The following is a 17,258-nucleotide window of genomic DNA, read 5'->3' on the forward strand; positions in this document are numbered from 1 at the left end:
TCAAGTCCCACATCGGGCTCCCTGCTCAGCAGGGAGTCTGCTTCTCCCTCTGACCCTCCTCCCTCTCATGCTCTCTGTCTCTCATTCTCTCTCTCTCAAATAAATAAATAAAATCTTAAAAAAAAAATTATCTTGTCTTAAGCAATCTTATTTAGTTGTATAGCTATAAAAATATCTGTTTGAGCAGTTGGTTTGGAAGGAACTTGGGCTCCTTTAGATTGTGACTGTCAGAGGTATAGCACATTTCTTAAATTAACCAACCTGATTATTTCATTGGTTAAATTTGGGCTGTCTTTATGAATTGTAAATCTCTTAGGACCTCAAAAAAATGTTAACTGTTATTGGGTAACATGTATTTTAGGTTATAAATAATGTGTCATTGTTCTACGGATTACCATGATAGAATTAGAAGGTTTTGAACATAAAGCTCCCTTTCAATATCTATATAATTACTGATTATGAGGAGAGAATAGAGAGAGAGAGAGAAGCTGCTACTTTCTGTATTCTGGGAAATGTATGTGTAGAAGAAAATCTAAATTCATTAGAAGTGAAGCTTAGTTGTTTTTTTTTTCTCTTTCTCGTACTATATGTTTGAGAATATATATAAATACTTTAAAAATGCACATAAAAGATTTGTTTTATAATAATTCCAGAAATGGATTTATTCAAACCCAAAAAAACAAAGAAGTCTTCTCTTTTAGGTGTATCAGCTTCTGTATTTCACAAAAATATGTTTGTTTTTAAGGCTAATGGTGGTTTAGCTAATTTGCTGTTAGGAAATAATTAAAGCAGATGGACTAAGGCAGTGGTTCTCAACTGGGGGCAGTTTTACCCCTAAAGTGATATTTGACAGTGTTATTTTTGGTTGTCACAATTAGGCAGGGGGTGTTACTGGTATCTAGTGGGTAGGGCCCAGGGATGTCACAAAATATTCTGTAATGCACAGGACAGTACTCTGCAACAAAGAATTATCTGGTTTTAAATGTCAGGAGTGCTGAGGTTATAAATCCCTGGCCTAAAAGTATTAGAGAAGATGAAAACATTTTATAACCTCTATTACTGAATTCAGTGAAAATATACTTTTAGAAACAAAATAAATAGGTTGGATTTGCATTTATAATCATTTGTGAGCTTCAAATATTTACCTTTGATTATTAAGCTTTACTTTTTCACTTTAAAAAAAATCCATGAAATAGAGATTAGGGTAATTTCATTGTTTTTAGGAAAGTGACTTTTTGGATGTTACTGAACTCTATTTAGGGAAGGACTGAAGCATGTGTAAGTGGAGGTGACATTAGTGTTTGCGTGTACATTTGTAAAGTAAGTGAGAAAAATGTAAAACCAAATGGCACGGTGGTCCCAGTCTCTCGTCCTCTGGTAAGTGGAAAATATGTCCAGCTCCATTGTAGCAGTGATTGACAACCTGTTTAATGTTTCCAATTAAGAAGTGCTTCTGTTGAGATACAGTAGAAGGTTCTTATTTTCTTTTTATACTGTTCTTGTTTTGTTTGGGAGTATGATTGGAAGGAGACTTTTTTTTTTTTTAAGATTTTATTTATCTATTTGAGAGAGAGAGAAGGGGCAGGGGAGGTGCAGAGGGAGAAGCAGACTCCCTCTGAGCAGGGAGCCTGGCGTGGGGCTGGATCCCAGGATCCCGGGATCATGACCTGAACCGAAGGCAGCCTCTTAACGGACTGAGCTACCCAGGTGCCCCAGAAGGAGACTTTCTAGGAAGATTATTGTTCCAGTGTCTTGAGATAACTTACCTTTTATTACCCCATGACATAACTCTGTATTTTAGCATGTATTGTGAAAACTGTAAAACCTGGAATCCCATTCCAGGACAAAGTATCAATGTCACTTTTTTTTTTTTTCTTTTTAACAGTAGCTTTACTGAGAAATAATTCACATACTATAAAATTCTCCTTTTAAAAATATACCATTCAGGGATGCCTGGGTGGCTTATTTGTTGGGCATCTGCCTTTGGCTTGGGTAATGATACCAGGGTCCTGGGATGGAGCCCTGCGTCGGGCTTCCTGCTCGGGGGGGAGCCTGCTTCTCCCTCTCCCACTCCCCCTGCTTGTGTTCCCTCTCTGGCTGTCTCTCTCTCTCTGTCAAATAAATAAATAAAATTTTAGGGGCACCTGGGTGGCTCATTTGTTGGGCATCTGCCTTTGGGTTGGGTAATGATCCCAGGGTCCTGGGATGGAGCCCTGCGTCGGGCTCCCTGCTCGGTGGGGAGCCTGCTTCTCCCTCTCCCACTCCCCCGCTTGTGTTCCCTCTTTCGCTGTGTCTCTCTCTGTCAAATAAATAAAATCTTAAAAAAAAAATAAAATCTTTAAAAAATATATACAATTCAGTGTTTTTTAGTATATTTACAAGGTTGTGCAGCCATCACCACTAATTTAAAAAATTTTTTATCATCCTAAAAAGAAAACCTGTACTCATTATTAGTCACTCCCCATCCCCCAGTTCCTGGCAACCACTATTGTACTTTCTGTCTCTATGGATTTGCCTATTCTGGATATTTCATATAAATAGAATCATACAATATGTAGCCTTTATGACTGATTTCTTTTACTTAGCTTAATCTTTTCATCATTGATCCATGTTATAGTGTGTATCAGCACTTTATTCCTTTTTATGGCTCAGTAATATTCCACAATATGGATAATACCACATTTGTCTTGTATCCTGTAACCTTGCTGAACTCTCTTATTATTTCTTTTTAAAGATTTATTTATTTGTCAGAGAGAGAGAGGGACGGAGGGAGAGAGAGAGAGAGTTCGAAGAGGGGGAGCGGCAGGCAGAGGGAGAAGCAGGCTCCCCGCTGAGCAAGGAGCTGGATGTGGGACTCGATCCCAGAACCTTGGGATCATGACCTGAGCCAAAGGCCGACACTTAACTGACTGAGCCACCCAGGCATCCCTCTCTTATTTTTTTTAAGATTTTATTTATGAGAGAGAGAGAACGTGTGCACAGAGGAAGAGGGAGAGCAGACCCCACTAAGCAGGGAGCCCCATACCAGGCTCCCTGCTCAGAGGGAGTCTGCTTCTCCCTCTGCGCCTCCCCTGCCCCTTCTCTCTCTCTCAAATAGATAAATAAGATCTTTTTTTTTTTTTTTTTTAAGATTTTATTTATTTGACAGAGAGAGAGACAGCCAGAGAGAACACAAGCAGGGAGAGCAGGAGAGGGAGAAGCAGGCTTCCTGAGAGGGCGCCTGGGTGGCTCAGTTGGTTAAGCGACTGCCTTCGGCTCAGGTCATGATCCTGGAGTCCCTGGATCGAGTCCCGCATCGGGCTCCCTGCTCGGCAGGGAGCCTGCTTCTCCCCCTGACCCTCCCCCCCCTCATGTGCTCTCTCTCTCTCATTCTCTCTGTCTCAAATAAATAAATAAAATCTTTAAAAAATATATATATATATATATATATATAAAGAAAATAAGAACCTTCTACTGTATCTCAACAGAAGCACTTTTTTTTTTTTAAGATTTTATTTATTTATTTGACAGAGACAGAGATAGCAAGAGCAGGAACACAAGCAGGGGGAGTGGGAGAGGGAGAAGCAGGCTTCCCGCTGAGCAGGGAGCCCGATGCGGGGCTCAATCCCAGAACCCTGGGATCATGACCTGAGCTGAAGGCAGATGCTTAACGACTGAGCCACCCAGGCGCCCCTCAACAGAAGCACTTCTTAATTGGAAACATTAAGCAGTTGTTAATCACTGCTACAATGGAGCTGGACATATTTTCCACTTATCAGAGGATGAGAGACTGGGACCACCGTGCCATTTGGTTTTACATTTTTTGATCTCAGCACCCTGGTATCTCTTTGTCAAAAAATAAAGGACCCTGGGATCATGACCTGAGCTGAATGCAGATGCTTAACCAACTGAGCCACCCAGGTGCCCCTATTTTTTAGAATTTTAGAATTTTCTGTATATAACATCATGTCACCTACTCAACATAAATCTTGAGTATATAAGATTTACCCATACCTGGGCCCTTGCAGTCTGAGTTACATACCCATTGTCTTCACAGAAACCTCTGTTACGTTTATCATGTTCTGTTGAAATTATCTGTTTCAAGTGTCTGGCATCCTATGTAACTTTAAGCTCCATGAGGACAGGGACCATGTCTTACTTACTTTTGTTTCTCTAGGATATAGCACTGTGCCCGCATAGAGTAGGCATCCATCCATCCATTTACTATATTGTAGTTCTTTTATATGCTAGGCAGTGTCCTAAGTGCTGAGATACAGTAATGATTAAGACTTGTTATTCTTGCCCTTGTGGAGTTTATAATCTAATGGTAAATATTTATGTTAAGTAATTATAAGGGTAATTGCAACACAAAGGGGAGCATAGCATATTAGTTACCTATTACTGCATAGCAATATTACCATGAATGCAGTAGTTTAAAAGAACACATATTTATTATATCTGTTCCTGTGGTTCAGGAGTCCAGGCATGACTTAGCTTAGTCTGCTGCTTCATGTTCTTACAAAGCTGCAATCAAGGTGTCAGCTCGGGCGGGGTGTCTGGCTGGCTCTTGATCTAAGGGTTGTGAGTTCAAGCCCCATATTGGATGTAGAGATTACTTAAATAAATAAAAGGAAACTTAAAAAAATATAAAGGTGTCATCATCTGGGGCTGGCATCTTATCTGAGGTTCAAGTGGGGAAGGATCTGCTATGTGACTGATGGCAGCATTCAAATCCTTGCAGTCTGTTGAATTGAGGGCTTCAGCTTGATATGCTTCATATGGCAGCTTGATTCTTCGAAGCTAGCAAGTGAGTCTCCTAGTGAGATGAGTTACAGTCTTTTTTTTTTTTTTGAGAGAGAGAGCGTGCATGCCTGTGGGGGGGGAGGGGCAAAGGGAGAGAGAATTTTTAGAAAGATTTTTATTTATTTATTTTAGGTGGGGAGGGGCAAAGGGGGAGGTAGAGAAAATCTCTAGCAGACTCCATACTGAGCGCCAAGTGGACATGGGACTCGAGCTCATAACCCAGACACCATGACCTGAGCTGAAATCAAGAGTCCAACACTTAACCGACCTGCCACCCAGATGTCCCTATGTGATTTCATTTTCGATGATTTCATTTTCATTTTCATTTCAATTTCATTTCAGATGCCTTCTTTTCTTATCATTATCATTATTTTTGATAGCATGATTGTCTGTTCCCTCCTTTGTGTGTCCTGTGTACCCTGTACAGACTTTTATCAGAGCAGCGATACATTTGATGGCATTTTTTTTTTTTTTACATGTTTGCCTTTCTCTGTTAGATCAAACCTCCCTGTGTTTTTCATCTTTGTGTCTTTAATACTTAGCACAGACTCGCCATGTAGAGGGTACTCACTAAATATTTGTTACATGAGGAAAAAAACTCACATATTTGTTATAAGAAACTATAGAATTTGCTAATCAATATGTTGTACACCTGAAACTTATGTAACATTGTATGTCAATTATATTTCAGTATAAAAAAAAGAGAATGCATTGAGAGGCAACTTTTTTTTTTTTTTTGAGAGAGAGCGAGAGAGAGATCATGAGCAGGGGGGAGGAGTAGAGGGAGAGGCAGACTCCCTGCTGAGCAGGGAGCCCGATGCGGGACTCGATCCCAGGATCCTGGGATCATGACCTGAGCCGAAGGCAGACGCTTAACGACTGAGCCACCCAGGCGCCCAACATTGAGAGGCAACTTAAGAGAGAGAGAGACTCTGGAGCTAAACTGCCTCTATATGAATTTTGGCTCTACCACTTATAAGCTTTCTGACCTTGGGCAAGTTACTTGACTTCTTTTTTTTTTTTTTTAAGATTTTATTTATTTATTTGACAGAGAGAGACACAGCAAGAGAGGGAACACAAGCAGGGGGGGTGGGAGAGGGAGAAGCAGGCTTCCCGCCGAGCAGGGAGCCCGACGTGGGGCTCGATCCCAGGACCCTGGGATCATGACCTGAGCCGAAGGCAGATGCTTAACGACTGAGCCAGCCAGGCGCCCCAGGGCTAGTTATTATTATTTCTGTTACATATGCAGTTAAGATTTTGAGTTCTTTGTGCTAAGTACTGTGTTAAGAACTTGTATACATTATCTTTTTAAATTACCACAACAATCTTACAAGTGGTATACTTCCATTCTATAAATGAGGAAATTGCTTCTGCCGTGGGAGCCATTAAGAAGCAGCAGCTGTGGCTCAGCGATCCTATGAACTTGGGCCTCAGCAAGGGCCGCAGGGTGACTAAGAACATGAGCAAGCCGAGGCACAGCTGCCACTGTGGACACCTCCCCAAGCACACCAGGTTTGTGTGGGACATGATCCGAGAGGTGTGTGGCTTCACCCCACACAAGCATCGTGGCATGGAGTTTCTCAAGGTCTGCAAGGACAAGCATGCCCTCAAGTTCATCAAGAAAAGGGTGGGGACACACATCAGTGCCAAGAGGAAGAGAGGGGAGCTGAGCAACCTTCTGGGAGCCGTGAGGAAAGTGGCAGCCAAGAAAGATTGAACCCCTCCCCTAGAGGGTTAATAGAGCTTTTTGGAACTTGAAAAAGAAAGGAAGGAAGGAAGAAGAAAGAAGAAAGAAAGAAAGAAAGAAAGAAAGGGAGGGAGAGAGGAAGGGGAGAAGAAAGAAAGAAAGAAAAGAAAAGAAAGAAACTGAGGTCCAGAAATACTTAGTGTCTTGCCAGTAGGTAAATGGTACAGCTAGGATTTGAATTCCTAGCTGTGTAATTGATGAATAGAATATTATACCTACTTTTGATCCAGTATATAAGAAAAAATTTTAAAGATTATTATTTTTTAAGATTTTATTCTTTATTTTGGGGGGGGAGGGGCAGAGGAGAGGGAGAGAATCTCAAGCAGACTCCATTGAGCGCAGAGCCCACAGAGGACTCAGGTCCCACCATCCTGAGATCATGACCCCAGCCAAAATCAAGAGTGGGACACTCAGCTGACTGAGCCACCCCAGCGCCTGAAAGATTATTTTTATTATTTTTACATATTTATACTAATTTATACTGTATTTCTAGAATATGATTATGTATGTGTGTATGTATACACACACACACTGCATATACACACATACACACACACTGTCTTATAGAGTTCAACCTGATTCAGTTTGTGTGGTAAGTATACAACTAGCTATATAAGAGGCTTAAGTTCCTACTTTCCCCCCGGTATATATTTCCTAAATTGACAGCACTGTGGAAATGCTAAGCTATAAGAAACAGTAAACTTATAAACTAAAAGAGCCAGCTATCTGCCATCTGCTTGGGTACTGAAAAATTGATTTATTCACATTCATGGTTACACATTTATTATTTAGTGCACATGGAGTTGTCATGCAAACTCTGTATCTGTAGCAGTATTAACAGATGTGTTATAAAGAAAGTAAGGGGTAACTGTAGGAAACAAACTGAGGGTTACTGGAGGGGAGGTGGGTGGAGGGATGGGGTAACTGGGTAATGGGTATTAAGGAGGGCTCTTGATGTAAAGAGCACTGGGTGTTACGTGCAACTGATGAATCTTAAACTCTACCTCTGAAACTAATAATACACTATATGTTAGTTAATTGATTTTTTAAAAAGATTTTATCTATTTATTAGAAGAGAGAGAGAGTGCGCATGAACGGAGGGAGGGGCAGAGGGAAAGGGAGAAGCAGACGCCCCACTGAGCAGGGAGCCCGATGGGGGGGCTTGATCCCAGGACCCCGGGATCATGACCCGAGCCGAAGGCAGATGCTTAACTGACTGAGCCACCAGGTGCCCCTAGTTAATTGATTTTAAATAATAATAAAAAAAGTAAAGGGAACATTTTAGTATGTGAATGTTATTTTGTTGTAATATGTTTTATTTTTGTGCTTGGGAAGGTAAAGATTTCATGTTCTCTGGTAGTTTTGTCTGCTTTATCTGAGAAATCAGATATCGGGTCTTAAAATGCTGGTGTTGCTTCAGCGGTCTTATTGCCCTAACTGCCTATAATTTTTTAGCTTCTCAGACTACAACTTGTGACATTTGCAAGACAGTGAATAATTTTTCCTTTTTTTTTTTTTTTTTTTTTAAGATTTTATTTATTTATTTGAGAGAGAGAGAATGAGAGACAGAGAGCATGAGAGGGAGGAGGGTCAGAGGGAGAAGCAGACTCCCTGCCGAGCAGGGAGCCCGATGCGGGACTCGATCCCGGGACTCCAGGATCATGACCTGAGCCGAAGGCAGTCGCTTAACCAACTGAGCCACCCAGGCGCCCCAATTTTTCCTTTTTTTTTAAAAGATTTTATTTATTTATTTGCCAGAGAGAGAGAGAGCAAGGGAGCACAAGCAGGGGGAGCTGCAGGCAGAGGGAGAGGGAGAAGCAGACTCCCCACTGAGCAAGGAGCCTGATGCAGGCTCGATCCCAGGACCGTGGAATCATGACCTGAGCCAAAGGCAGACGCTTAACCGGCTGAGCGACCCAGGCGTCCCTCTTTTAAATGCGATCATTGTCGCAGCCTGAATCTACAAATATTCCAGGATATTTTTCAAATTCTCTATTTTTTATTTCATGGTTGTGTTTGTGCTTTTCTATCTGCCTCTCTGCGACCTCACTATAAAAGGTGTTTTCGTTGGGGGGCGCCTGGGTGGCTCAGTCATTAAGCATCTGCCTTCGGCTCAGGTCATGATCCCAGGGTCCTGGGTTCGAGCCCCGCATCGGGCTCCCTGCTCGGCGGGGAGCCTGCTTCTCCCTCTCCCACTGCCCCTGCTTGTGTTCCCTCTCTCGCTGTCTCTCTCTCTCTCTCTGTCAAATAAATAAATAAAATCTTTAAAAAAGTGTTTTTGTCGGGCGCCAGGGTGGCTCAGATGGTTAGCGTCTGCCTTCAGCTCGGGTCATGATCCCAGGGTCCTGGGATCGAGTCCCACATTGGGCTCCCTGCTCCTTGGGAGCCTGCTTCTCCCTCTGCTTCTCTCTCTCTGTCTCTCATGAATAAATAAATAAAATCTTAAAAAAAAAAAAAGTGTTTTTGTCAACACTGCATATGATCCTGTTCTAACAAGATGTAATGACTGTATGTTTTAATAGTCACTGTGTCAGAGAAGAGTTAGATCTATAGTCTTGGAGGTATATAAGGCAGCTTTTGCAAGATGACTAAGAGCAAGACAGGATGATGTGAGGTAGTACATGTTTCACCTGAGAGTGAAGGTTAGGAGAAAGCCCATTAGTCCTTTCTGAAGTACCAGTTTTTAGTGTTATTTCTGACTGAGATGTCAGTTTATACCAAGGCTGTTTGGAGAAACAAAGTAATGAGTTCTGGGAGTGATCTGAACTACCCCCAACTCTAAAACATCAATGAGCAAGATGTGTGTATATGAGTGTGTGTGTGTGTCTGGCTGTCCATGTTTGTCCCCTCATGTCAGACCAGCCATTTCAGAATTAAATTGCTCCACAGAGTCAGAGAATTAAGGGAACCTTCAATATCAAGAATGAGATTGGAGTGGGGCGCCTGGGTGGCTCAGTCGGTTAGGTATCTGCCTTCGGCTCAGGTCATAATCCCGGGGTCCTGGGATCGAGTCCTGCATCAGGCTCCCTGCTCAGTGGGGAGTCTGCGTTTCCCCCGCACCTCCCCCTGCTCATGCTCTCTCTTTCTCTCAAAAATAATTAAATAAATAAATCTTAAAAAAAAAAAGAATAAATTGGGGTGCCTGGGTGGTTCAGTTGGTTAAGTGTCTGACTCTTGATTTCAGCTCAGGTCTTGATCTCAGGGTCATGAGTTCAAGCCCCATGTTGGGCTCCTAAAAAAATGAGATCAAGGAAGATCAAATATAGAGAAAACCCTTCATTGTACAGCATTACTCTGGCATGAAAGCAGTGTTATATAGGAATTGAGCACATTTTTATCCCTCAAAATGTTTTCAGTGTCAGAAATAATCAAGGAAAATAGTATGGATAGAGACACTAAAGCAGCAAGGCTTGAACCTTAAGTACCTTTATTTGTGGAGGGTGTGAAGAAGGAAAAGAGACAAGTAGCAGTCAGAGATAGGTTCCTAAAGATCAGGGAACGTGCCAGATCTACCAAACACAAATTCCAAGGGGTGGACACCATATTACAGAGATTTACAAAAGAGAGTATAAAGAAGAAAACAAACTTCCCTCCCCATCCTTCACCACCCTTTTTCTTTTTTTTTTTTAAGATTTTATTTATTTATTTGACAAAGAGAGACACAGCGAGAGAGGGAACACAAGCAGGGGGAGTGGGAGAGGGAGAAGCAGGCTTCCTGCTGAGCAGGGAGCCCGATGTGGGGCTCGATCCCAGGACCCTGGGACTATGACTGGAGCCAAAGGCAGATGCTTAACGACTGAGCCACCCAGGCACCTCTCCTTCACCACCCTTTTTAAAGGAGTTTAGCATTGAAAAGTATGAGAGAAAGAGGATGATAGCAGTCCAGTGCTGCTTTGGGGTTTGCACCTTGATAATGGTCTCTGTTGCATATCCTTATTGTCTGTCAAAACTACTTCTTGCTAAATTTCCTATTCTTTCCTTGTTGCATTTATCTGGTTCTGCAACCTCTTTGAGGTACAGGGGATTTCCGAGAGGGAGCTCTTCTGGGGAGGTTCAGTATTTGGTGTGTGTCTGTGTGTGGGGAAATGATGTGTTTTAAAGGAGACACTGTATTTCTATCATATATGTACTGAAGGTTCACACACAGCAGTGTATGACTGTAGCCTTTGGCCATATTCAGTACATTTAATATTTCCTCTAGAGTTTGTGTGGAAAGTTGGGCTAATTAGTAAAGAATTTTGTAGATGTCTCAGTGGGTTGAGCTCAGCACTAGGTGACATCAAGTGACAATTTATCAGGTAGCATATTTTACTGTGTTCATATTGCTGTGCAGAAATACCTGCTAAGATCCTTCACCTCAATTGATAATTCAGCTGGGAAAACAAAAACTAGAAGCACACAAGTTTCATGTATAACTTCCATTCATTCAGTGCATAGAAGTATTTCTGTAAACATACGATATTATGTGAAGGCATGTGAAAGATACACAAAAAGTTGATTCTAGAGTGTATCATTTTTTAGCAAGGAGAGTGAGGGGAGGTTGTTTTCCTTTTGTGATCTCATAGCACTCTGTTGATAATTCTAGCATGTGATAAACATTGTAATTATTTGCTATCTTTTTTTAAAAAAGATTTTATTTATTTATTTATTTATTTATTTATTTATTTATTTATTTGACAGAGAGAGACAGCGAGAGAGGGAACACAAGCAGGGGGAGTGGGAGAGGGAGAAGCAGGCTTCCCACTAAGCAGGGAGCCCGATGCGGGGCTCGATCCCAGGACCCCAGGATCATGACCTGAGCCGAAGGCAGACGCTTAATGACTGAGCACCCAGGCGCCCTAATTATTTGCTATTTTATTCATTAATTTACTCAGCAGATACTTAGTTAATGCTCATTAGGTGTAGGACATTGAGCTAGGTGCTAGGGACAGAGGAATAAAATCCTGCTCTAAAAGAGCTCTTTGCTTAGGGTAGAAGACAGGAAATATATTTAAAACACAGTATTTGCTAAAATGAGCTTTAGCAAGAGCCTGAAATTGCTTAATACATATTTGCTAATTGTGTGAAAGTATGCATAGGGTACTAAGGAATATAATACTGGGCACCAGTATAAACGTTGTTTGAAGGGTTAGAGGCTTCCTAGAGAAGGTCACCCTTGAGTTTTCCTGAAGAAGAAAATAGAGCTTGTCTGTGCACAAGTAAGGGAAAGGACATTTCAAGCAGTAGGAAAAGCATGTGTAGAGGCACAGAGGAATATACTAGGAATGGTGAGAAATTTGGTTTGGTTCAAGTCTGGTGGATGCATGTAAAGGAATGGCAAGACTCTTATGAGTCTAGAGGGAGAGGCAGGGTCCAAAAAATAAAAGATTTTTTTCTTGATCCAGAGCCATGTTTCTTTATTAGTTTTTTCTATTCCCAAATCAGCTTTTGGTTTGTTGAAACTCTCAGTTGTTTGTTTTCTATTTCGTTAATTTTTGCTTTTTATCTTTATTATTATACTTTCTTTATTCGGGCATTTTTAGTTGAACTCTAACTCATTTATTTTGAATCTTTTGCAAATCAGTTAGGATTGTCTTTGGCAGTATGTTTCAGAAACCTGAACATAGTGGCTTATTCAAATAAGGGACTAATTTTTCTCAAGAAATCTTGAGAAATGCCTATGTTATGCAGCTGCTTAAGAAAGTCATCAACAAACCAGGCTCCTTCTAGCTTCCTCTGTCTTTAGTGTGGGACTTGCCTTTTGGTTACAAAGTAACTGCTCCAGATATAAGCACTGCATCTTTGCTCCAGGCTATAAAAGGGATAAAGGACAATTTCATCAGGAAAACAGTAGCATTTCCAGAATCCCTACCTAGCAATTCCCATTTACATCTCCTTACTTAGTAGTAATGTTACCTGGCTTCGCTAGCTGTAAGGAAGACTGCCAGATTGAATGTTTTCATTAACTAAGCACATTGCCACCTATTTGGGGTCCTGCTAGTCAAGAAAAGGGGAAAAAATAGATGTTGAGTAAACATTATTGTCTGCTATGCTTATTTTTAATTATCTTTTTATTGTTGACTTATAATTTTATTTCATAGTGGTCTGGGAATGTGGTTTTGGAAACACATTCTTTTAAGTTTTTTTTATTTTATTTTATTTTTTATTTTTATTTTTTTTTAAAGATTTTATTTATTTATTTGACAGAGAGAGACACAGCGAGAGAGGGAACACAAGCAAGGGGGAGTGGGAGAGGGAGAAGCAGGCTTCCCGCGGAGCAGAGAGCCCGATATGGGACTCGATCCCAGGACCCTGGGACCATGACCTGAGCCGAAGGCAGTTGCTTAACAACTGAGCCACCCAGGCGCCCTCTTTTAAGTTTTTTTTTTTTTAAAATGTATTTATTTATTTAGAGAGCACGAGCGGGAGGGGCAGAGGGAGAGGGAGAGAGAAACCTAAGCGACTCTGCACAATGCACTGAGCCTGATGTGGGGCTCGATCCCATGACCCCGAGATCAGACTTGAGCCAAAACCAAGAGCTGGACACTCAACTAGCTGAGTCACTCAGGTGCCCCGGAACTACATTCTTTGAAATTTTTTGAGAATTCCTTTATGATGTAGTATCCATGCATTTTGGTAAATGTTTTCATATAGACTTGGAAAAAAATAAAGCCTACCTTTATTGGAACAAGATTAGATCAAGCATGTCAATTTTGTTATTAAAACGTACCATATCCATACTCCTTTCTTATCTTCTAGAACTTACAGTTTCTGAGAAGTATGTTAAAATATTCCATGAAGATTGTGGATTTGTCAAATTTGCCTTGTATTTTGTCAGTTTTTGTTTTAGACATTACAGTTCAGTGTTGTTAGATACATACAAGATCATGATTATTATTTCTTGGCAGAATAATTGTTAGGTTGTGTGCATGCAATGCTTTTTTTTTTCCTTAGATTAGTTGTTCTCAAGCCTTTCAGGCCCAATGTTTGCATTATTTGGGTTCAAATTCTGGCTCTGTCATTTACTAGATGTATGATCTTGAGAAAGTCCTTTAATCTCTCTGTGCCCAGTTTCCATAGCTGTAAAATGGGGGACATTAATAATACCTACCTCCCAGGATTATTTTGAGGATTAAATGAATACATATATATAGTATATTATAAATATATATGTAATATATATATAAAGCATAGCACAACCTAATATGTAGTACGTGATATGAATAATAGCTATGTTATTGCTATTATAACAGTTTTTTATTATAACAAATTTTTTAATGAACTTCCCTGAAATGAAATTGATAGGTGATTGGGGCACCTGGTTAAGTGTCTGCCTTCAGCTCAGGTCATGATCCCAGGGTCCTGGAATGGAGCCCCATGTCGGGTTCTCTGCTCAGCAGGAAGTCTGCTTCTCCCTCTCACTCTCCCTCTGTGCCCTCTCTCTCTCAAATAAATAAATAAAATCTTTAAAAAAAGAAACTGATAGGTGATTAGGTTACTGTAGTTCAAAATTATAAAGCATCAACATGATATCCTAACTCTATGATAAACAAAAAGTAAAAGAAAATTAGGTAGTAAAAATATAGATTTCAATATACAAAATTACTGTAGAAAACTTAATGAGGTAGTCAGATGCTTTTACCCTCTTATAAATGACTAGTTTTAAGAGAAGACAATCAAAAGCCACTCCATGCAAGAAGAAAAATTGAAGAGCAGAGATGCTGGTGGATATTAGAATAAAAGTATAATAACAGACCCCCCCAAAAAAGAAACAACACACCAGACTTACTTGTATGTGATAAGGGGAAGAGGGAAGTAACCTCAAGTGAAATAGAGATAGATTGCCAAGACAAATTACAGATTGATGAAGGAGAGGGAGGGAGAGAATCTTAAGCAGGCTCCACACCCAGTGTGGAGCCTGATGTGGGGATCAATCTCACAGCCCTGAGATCATGATCTGAGCTGCAATCAAGAGTCAGCTTAACTGACTGAGTCACCCAGGCACCCCTCCCCCCTTTTTTAGAAGTTGTCCAATTATTATTTTTTTAAGATTTTATTTATTTATTTGACAGTGAGAGACACAGCTAGAGAGGGAACACAAGCAGGGGGAGTGGGAGAGGGAGAAGCAGGCTTCCAACTGAGCAGGGAGCCCGTTGCGGGGCTCGATCCCAGGACCCTGAGATTATGACCTGAGCCAAAGGCAGACGCTTAATGACAGAGCCACCCAGGCGCCCCTTAATGTTGACCAATTCTTTTTTTTTTTTTTAAGATTTTATTTATTTATTTATTTATTTATTTATTTTAAAGATTTTATTTATTTATTTGACAGATTTTATTTATTTGATAGAGAGCAGGAACACAAGCAGGGGGAGTGGGAGAGGGAGAAGTAGGCTTCCCACCGAGTAGGGAGCCTGATGCGGGACTCGATCCCAGGACCCTGGGATCGTGACCTGAGCCGAAGGCAGACACTTAACGACTGAGCCACCCAGGCACCCCATGTTGACCAATTCTTAATGATGTTCTGAAAATAACATCAGTGTGATTTTTCCTCAATTTATAAGGTAGTTGTATTTCTAGAAAATTCAGTATATATTAAAACAATGCAAGGTGACTTTGTTTTTATGTAAAATAGAGTTAGAATCCAAGCTCAGGTAATAATAAATATGTTCTTCACTTATATGAATGTTTGGCAAGACATTTGAATTTCTTTTTTTTTATTTTTTTTTTAAAGATTTTATTTATTTATTCATGAGAGACAGAGAGAGAGAGAGAGAGAAGCAGAGGGAGAAACAGGCTCCCAAGGAGCAGGGAGCCCAATGTGGGACTCGATCCCAGGACCCTGGGATCATGACGTGAGCCGAAGGCAGCCGCTTAACGACTGAGCCACCCAGGCGCCCCAAGACGTTTGAATTTCATAAGCACATAGAACAATGCTTCCTTGTGTAGTACTATCCTGTACCTTGCAGGATGTCTAGCATCTCTGGCCAGCAAAACTCCCTGCCCGCAGTCATTGTTATAAACAAAAAACTTAACCTAAAACCTTCAAAAACACCTCCAAAGTGACTTGGTATAGCCTCTATTGAAAATTACGGCTTTAAACCCTATTTGTCAGGGTGCCTTGGTGGTTCAGTTCGTTAAGTGTCCAACTCTTGATTTGGGCTCAGGTCATGATCTCAGTGTTGTGGGATCAAGCCCCAAGTTGGGCTGGGCTCTGAGCTCAGTAGGGAGTTGACTGGAGATTCTCTCTCTCTGCCCCTCCCCTGCCCCCCACTCTCTCTCTCTCAAATATAAATAAATCTTTAAAAAAAAAAAGCCCTATTTGTCTAGTATTTATGTTGCTATACCAGCTTACTGTATACTTATTGTATACTCATTGTGACTTCTTGATTGGAAGTCCTAAGCCATTCATTTAATAGTTAACTTAATGATTAATTGTTTTGTGACAGTTCTTATGCTATTGTCATTATTATTTAATTCTCTCCTTACTATTTCTCTGAGCTGGTCAGAGGTTTATGCTTTTCTTTTGCTCTAGAAATTAAGCTTCCTGACTCAAGTTAACTATTTAAATTCAGCAAACATTTTTTGAGCAATTACTAAATGCTAAACTAAAGGCACTGTGCCAGAGAAGAGATTCTCAACTTGGTTTTATACTGACTGCTAAAGTTAATATATTGTGTGATTTGTTATTAAAAGTGGTTAGTATACCAACATATGCAAATAATTTAATTTTAAAAATATAAATTGGGGGGCACCTGGGTGGCTCAGTCATTGAGCGTCTGCCTTCAGCTCAGGTCATGATCCTGGGGTCCTGGGATGGAGCCCCTCATTGGGCTCCCTGCATTGGGCTCCCTGCTCGGCGGAAAGCCTGCTTCTCCCTCTCCCACTCCCCCTGCTTGTGTTCCCTCTCTCACTGTCACTCTCTCTCTGTCAAATAAGTAAATAAAAATTTTTTAAAAATGTATAAATTGGAGTTGAGGATATCTAGGTGGCTCATTCGGTTAAGCGTCCTACTCTTGATTTTGGCTCAGGTCCTGATCTCAGGGTTGTGAGATCCAGCCCTAAGTCAGGCTCCACGCTGGGCATGGAACCTGTTTACAATTCTCTGCCTCCCTCTCCCTCTGCCCCTACCTTGCTCTCTCTCTCTCTCTCTAAATGAATGAATAAATAAATAAGAGTTGAATTAGAGGTACCCCTGTATTAATTGTCACTCTTATTTTCATGTTAATATGCTTACTGGAATGGAATAAAAATGGGCTATAGTAATAGCTAATGGACGTAGGATTGTATATAACCTGTAATTTATTTTTTCTCTTCGAGAGTCTATAGTGACTATAGGTGGTCTATACTAATGTCTGTTCATAGTTATATAATTACTGCCATGTTTCTCCTTCCTGCTTACCTTTGTAAGATATTTGACAAAAATCTAGATTGTCCATATGAAAATAAGTCCTGCATGTCAGAAGGTGTGTATGTGGGGTGTGGAGGAAAGCTAAGTTATTCTTCTGGGGACAAAGAAATGAATAAGGCAGTTTTTGCCTTGACGCATATAGGAAATTGTTCCATATGTAGTTGTAGATTCTGTGTGTCCAGGAGAGGAGGTGAGTTCAGGATCTTCCTATGTTGCCATCTTGAATCCCAACTGCCCTCAGGCATGTATAAGATAGACAAGTAGACTAACAGCATATAATATGCAAATACTGTAAAACAGATAAATAAGGATAGAGTGCTAAGAAAACACAAAGTGGAGCCA

General features: G+C 40.7%; 1 protein-coding gene, 1 long non-coding RNA gene and 1 pseudogene across 4 annotated transcripts in view; 2 read left to right on the top strand and 1 right to left on the bottom strand.

Moving 5' to 3' along the window:
• Window positions 1-17,258, bottom strand: part of LOC144381934 (uncharacterized) — a 648,393-nt gene that overhangs the window by 77,121 nt on the left and 554,014 nt on the right. The gene's annotated exons all lie outside the window — the stretch shown is intronic.
• The window catches only part of TESK2 (testis associated actin remodelling kinase 2), a 149,000-nt gene that overhangs the window by 47,996 nt on the left and 83,746 nt on the right, over window positions 1-17,258 (top strand). The gene's annotated exons all lie outside the window — the stretch shown is intronic.
• Window positions 6,095-6,756, top strand: LOC118548661 (large ribosomal subunit protein eL36 pseudogene; annotated as a pseudogene).

This window comes from Halichoerus grypus, chromosome 5, assembly GCF_964656455.1.
Source record: "Halichoerus grypus chromosome 5, mHalGry1.hap1.1, whole genome shotgun sequence".
Classification (NCBI taxonomy): domain Eukaryota; kingdom Metazoa; phylum Chordata; class Mammalia; order Carnivora; family Phocidae; genus Halichoerus; species Halichoerus grypus.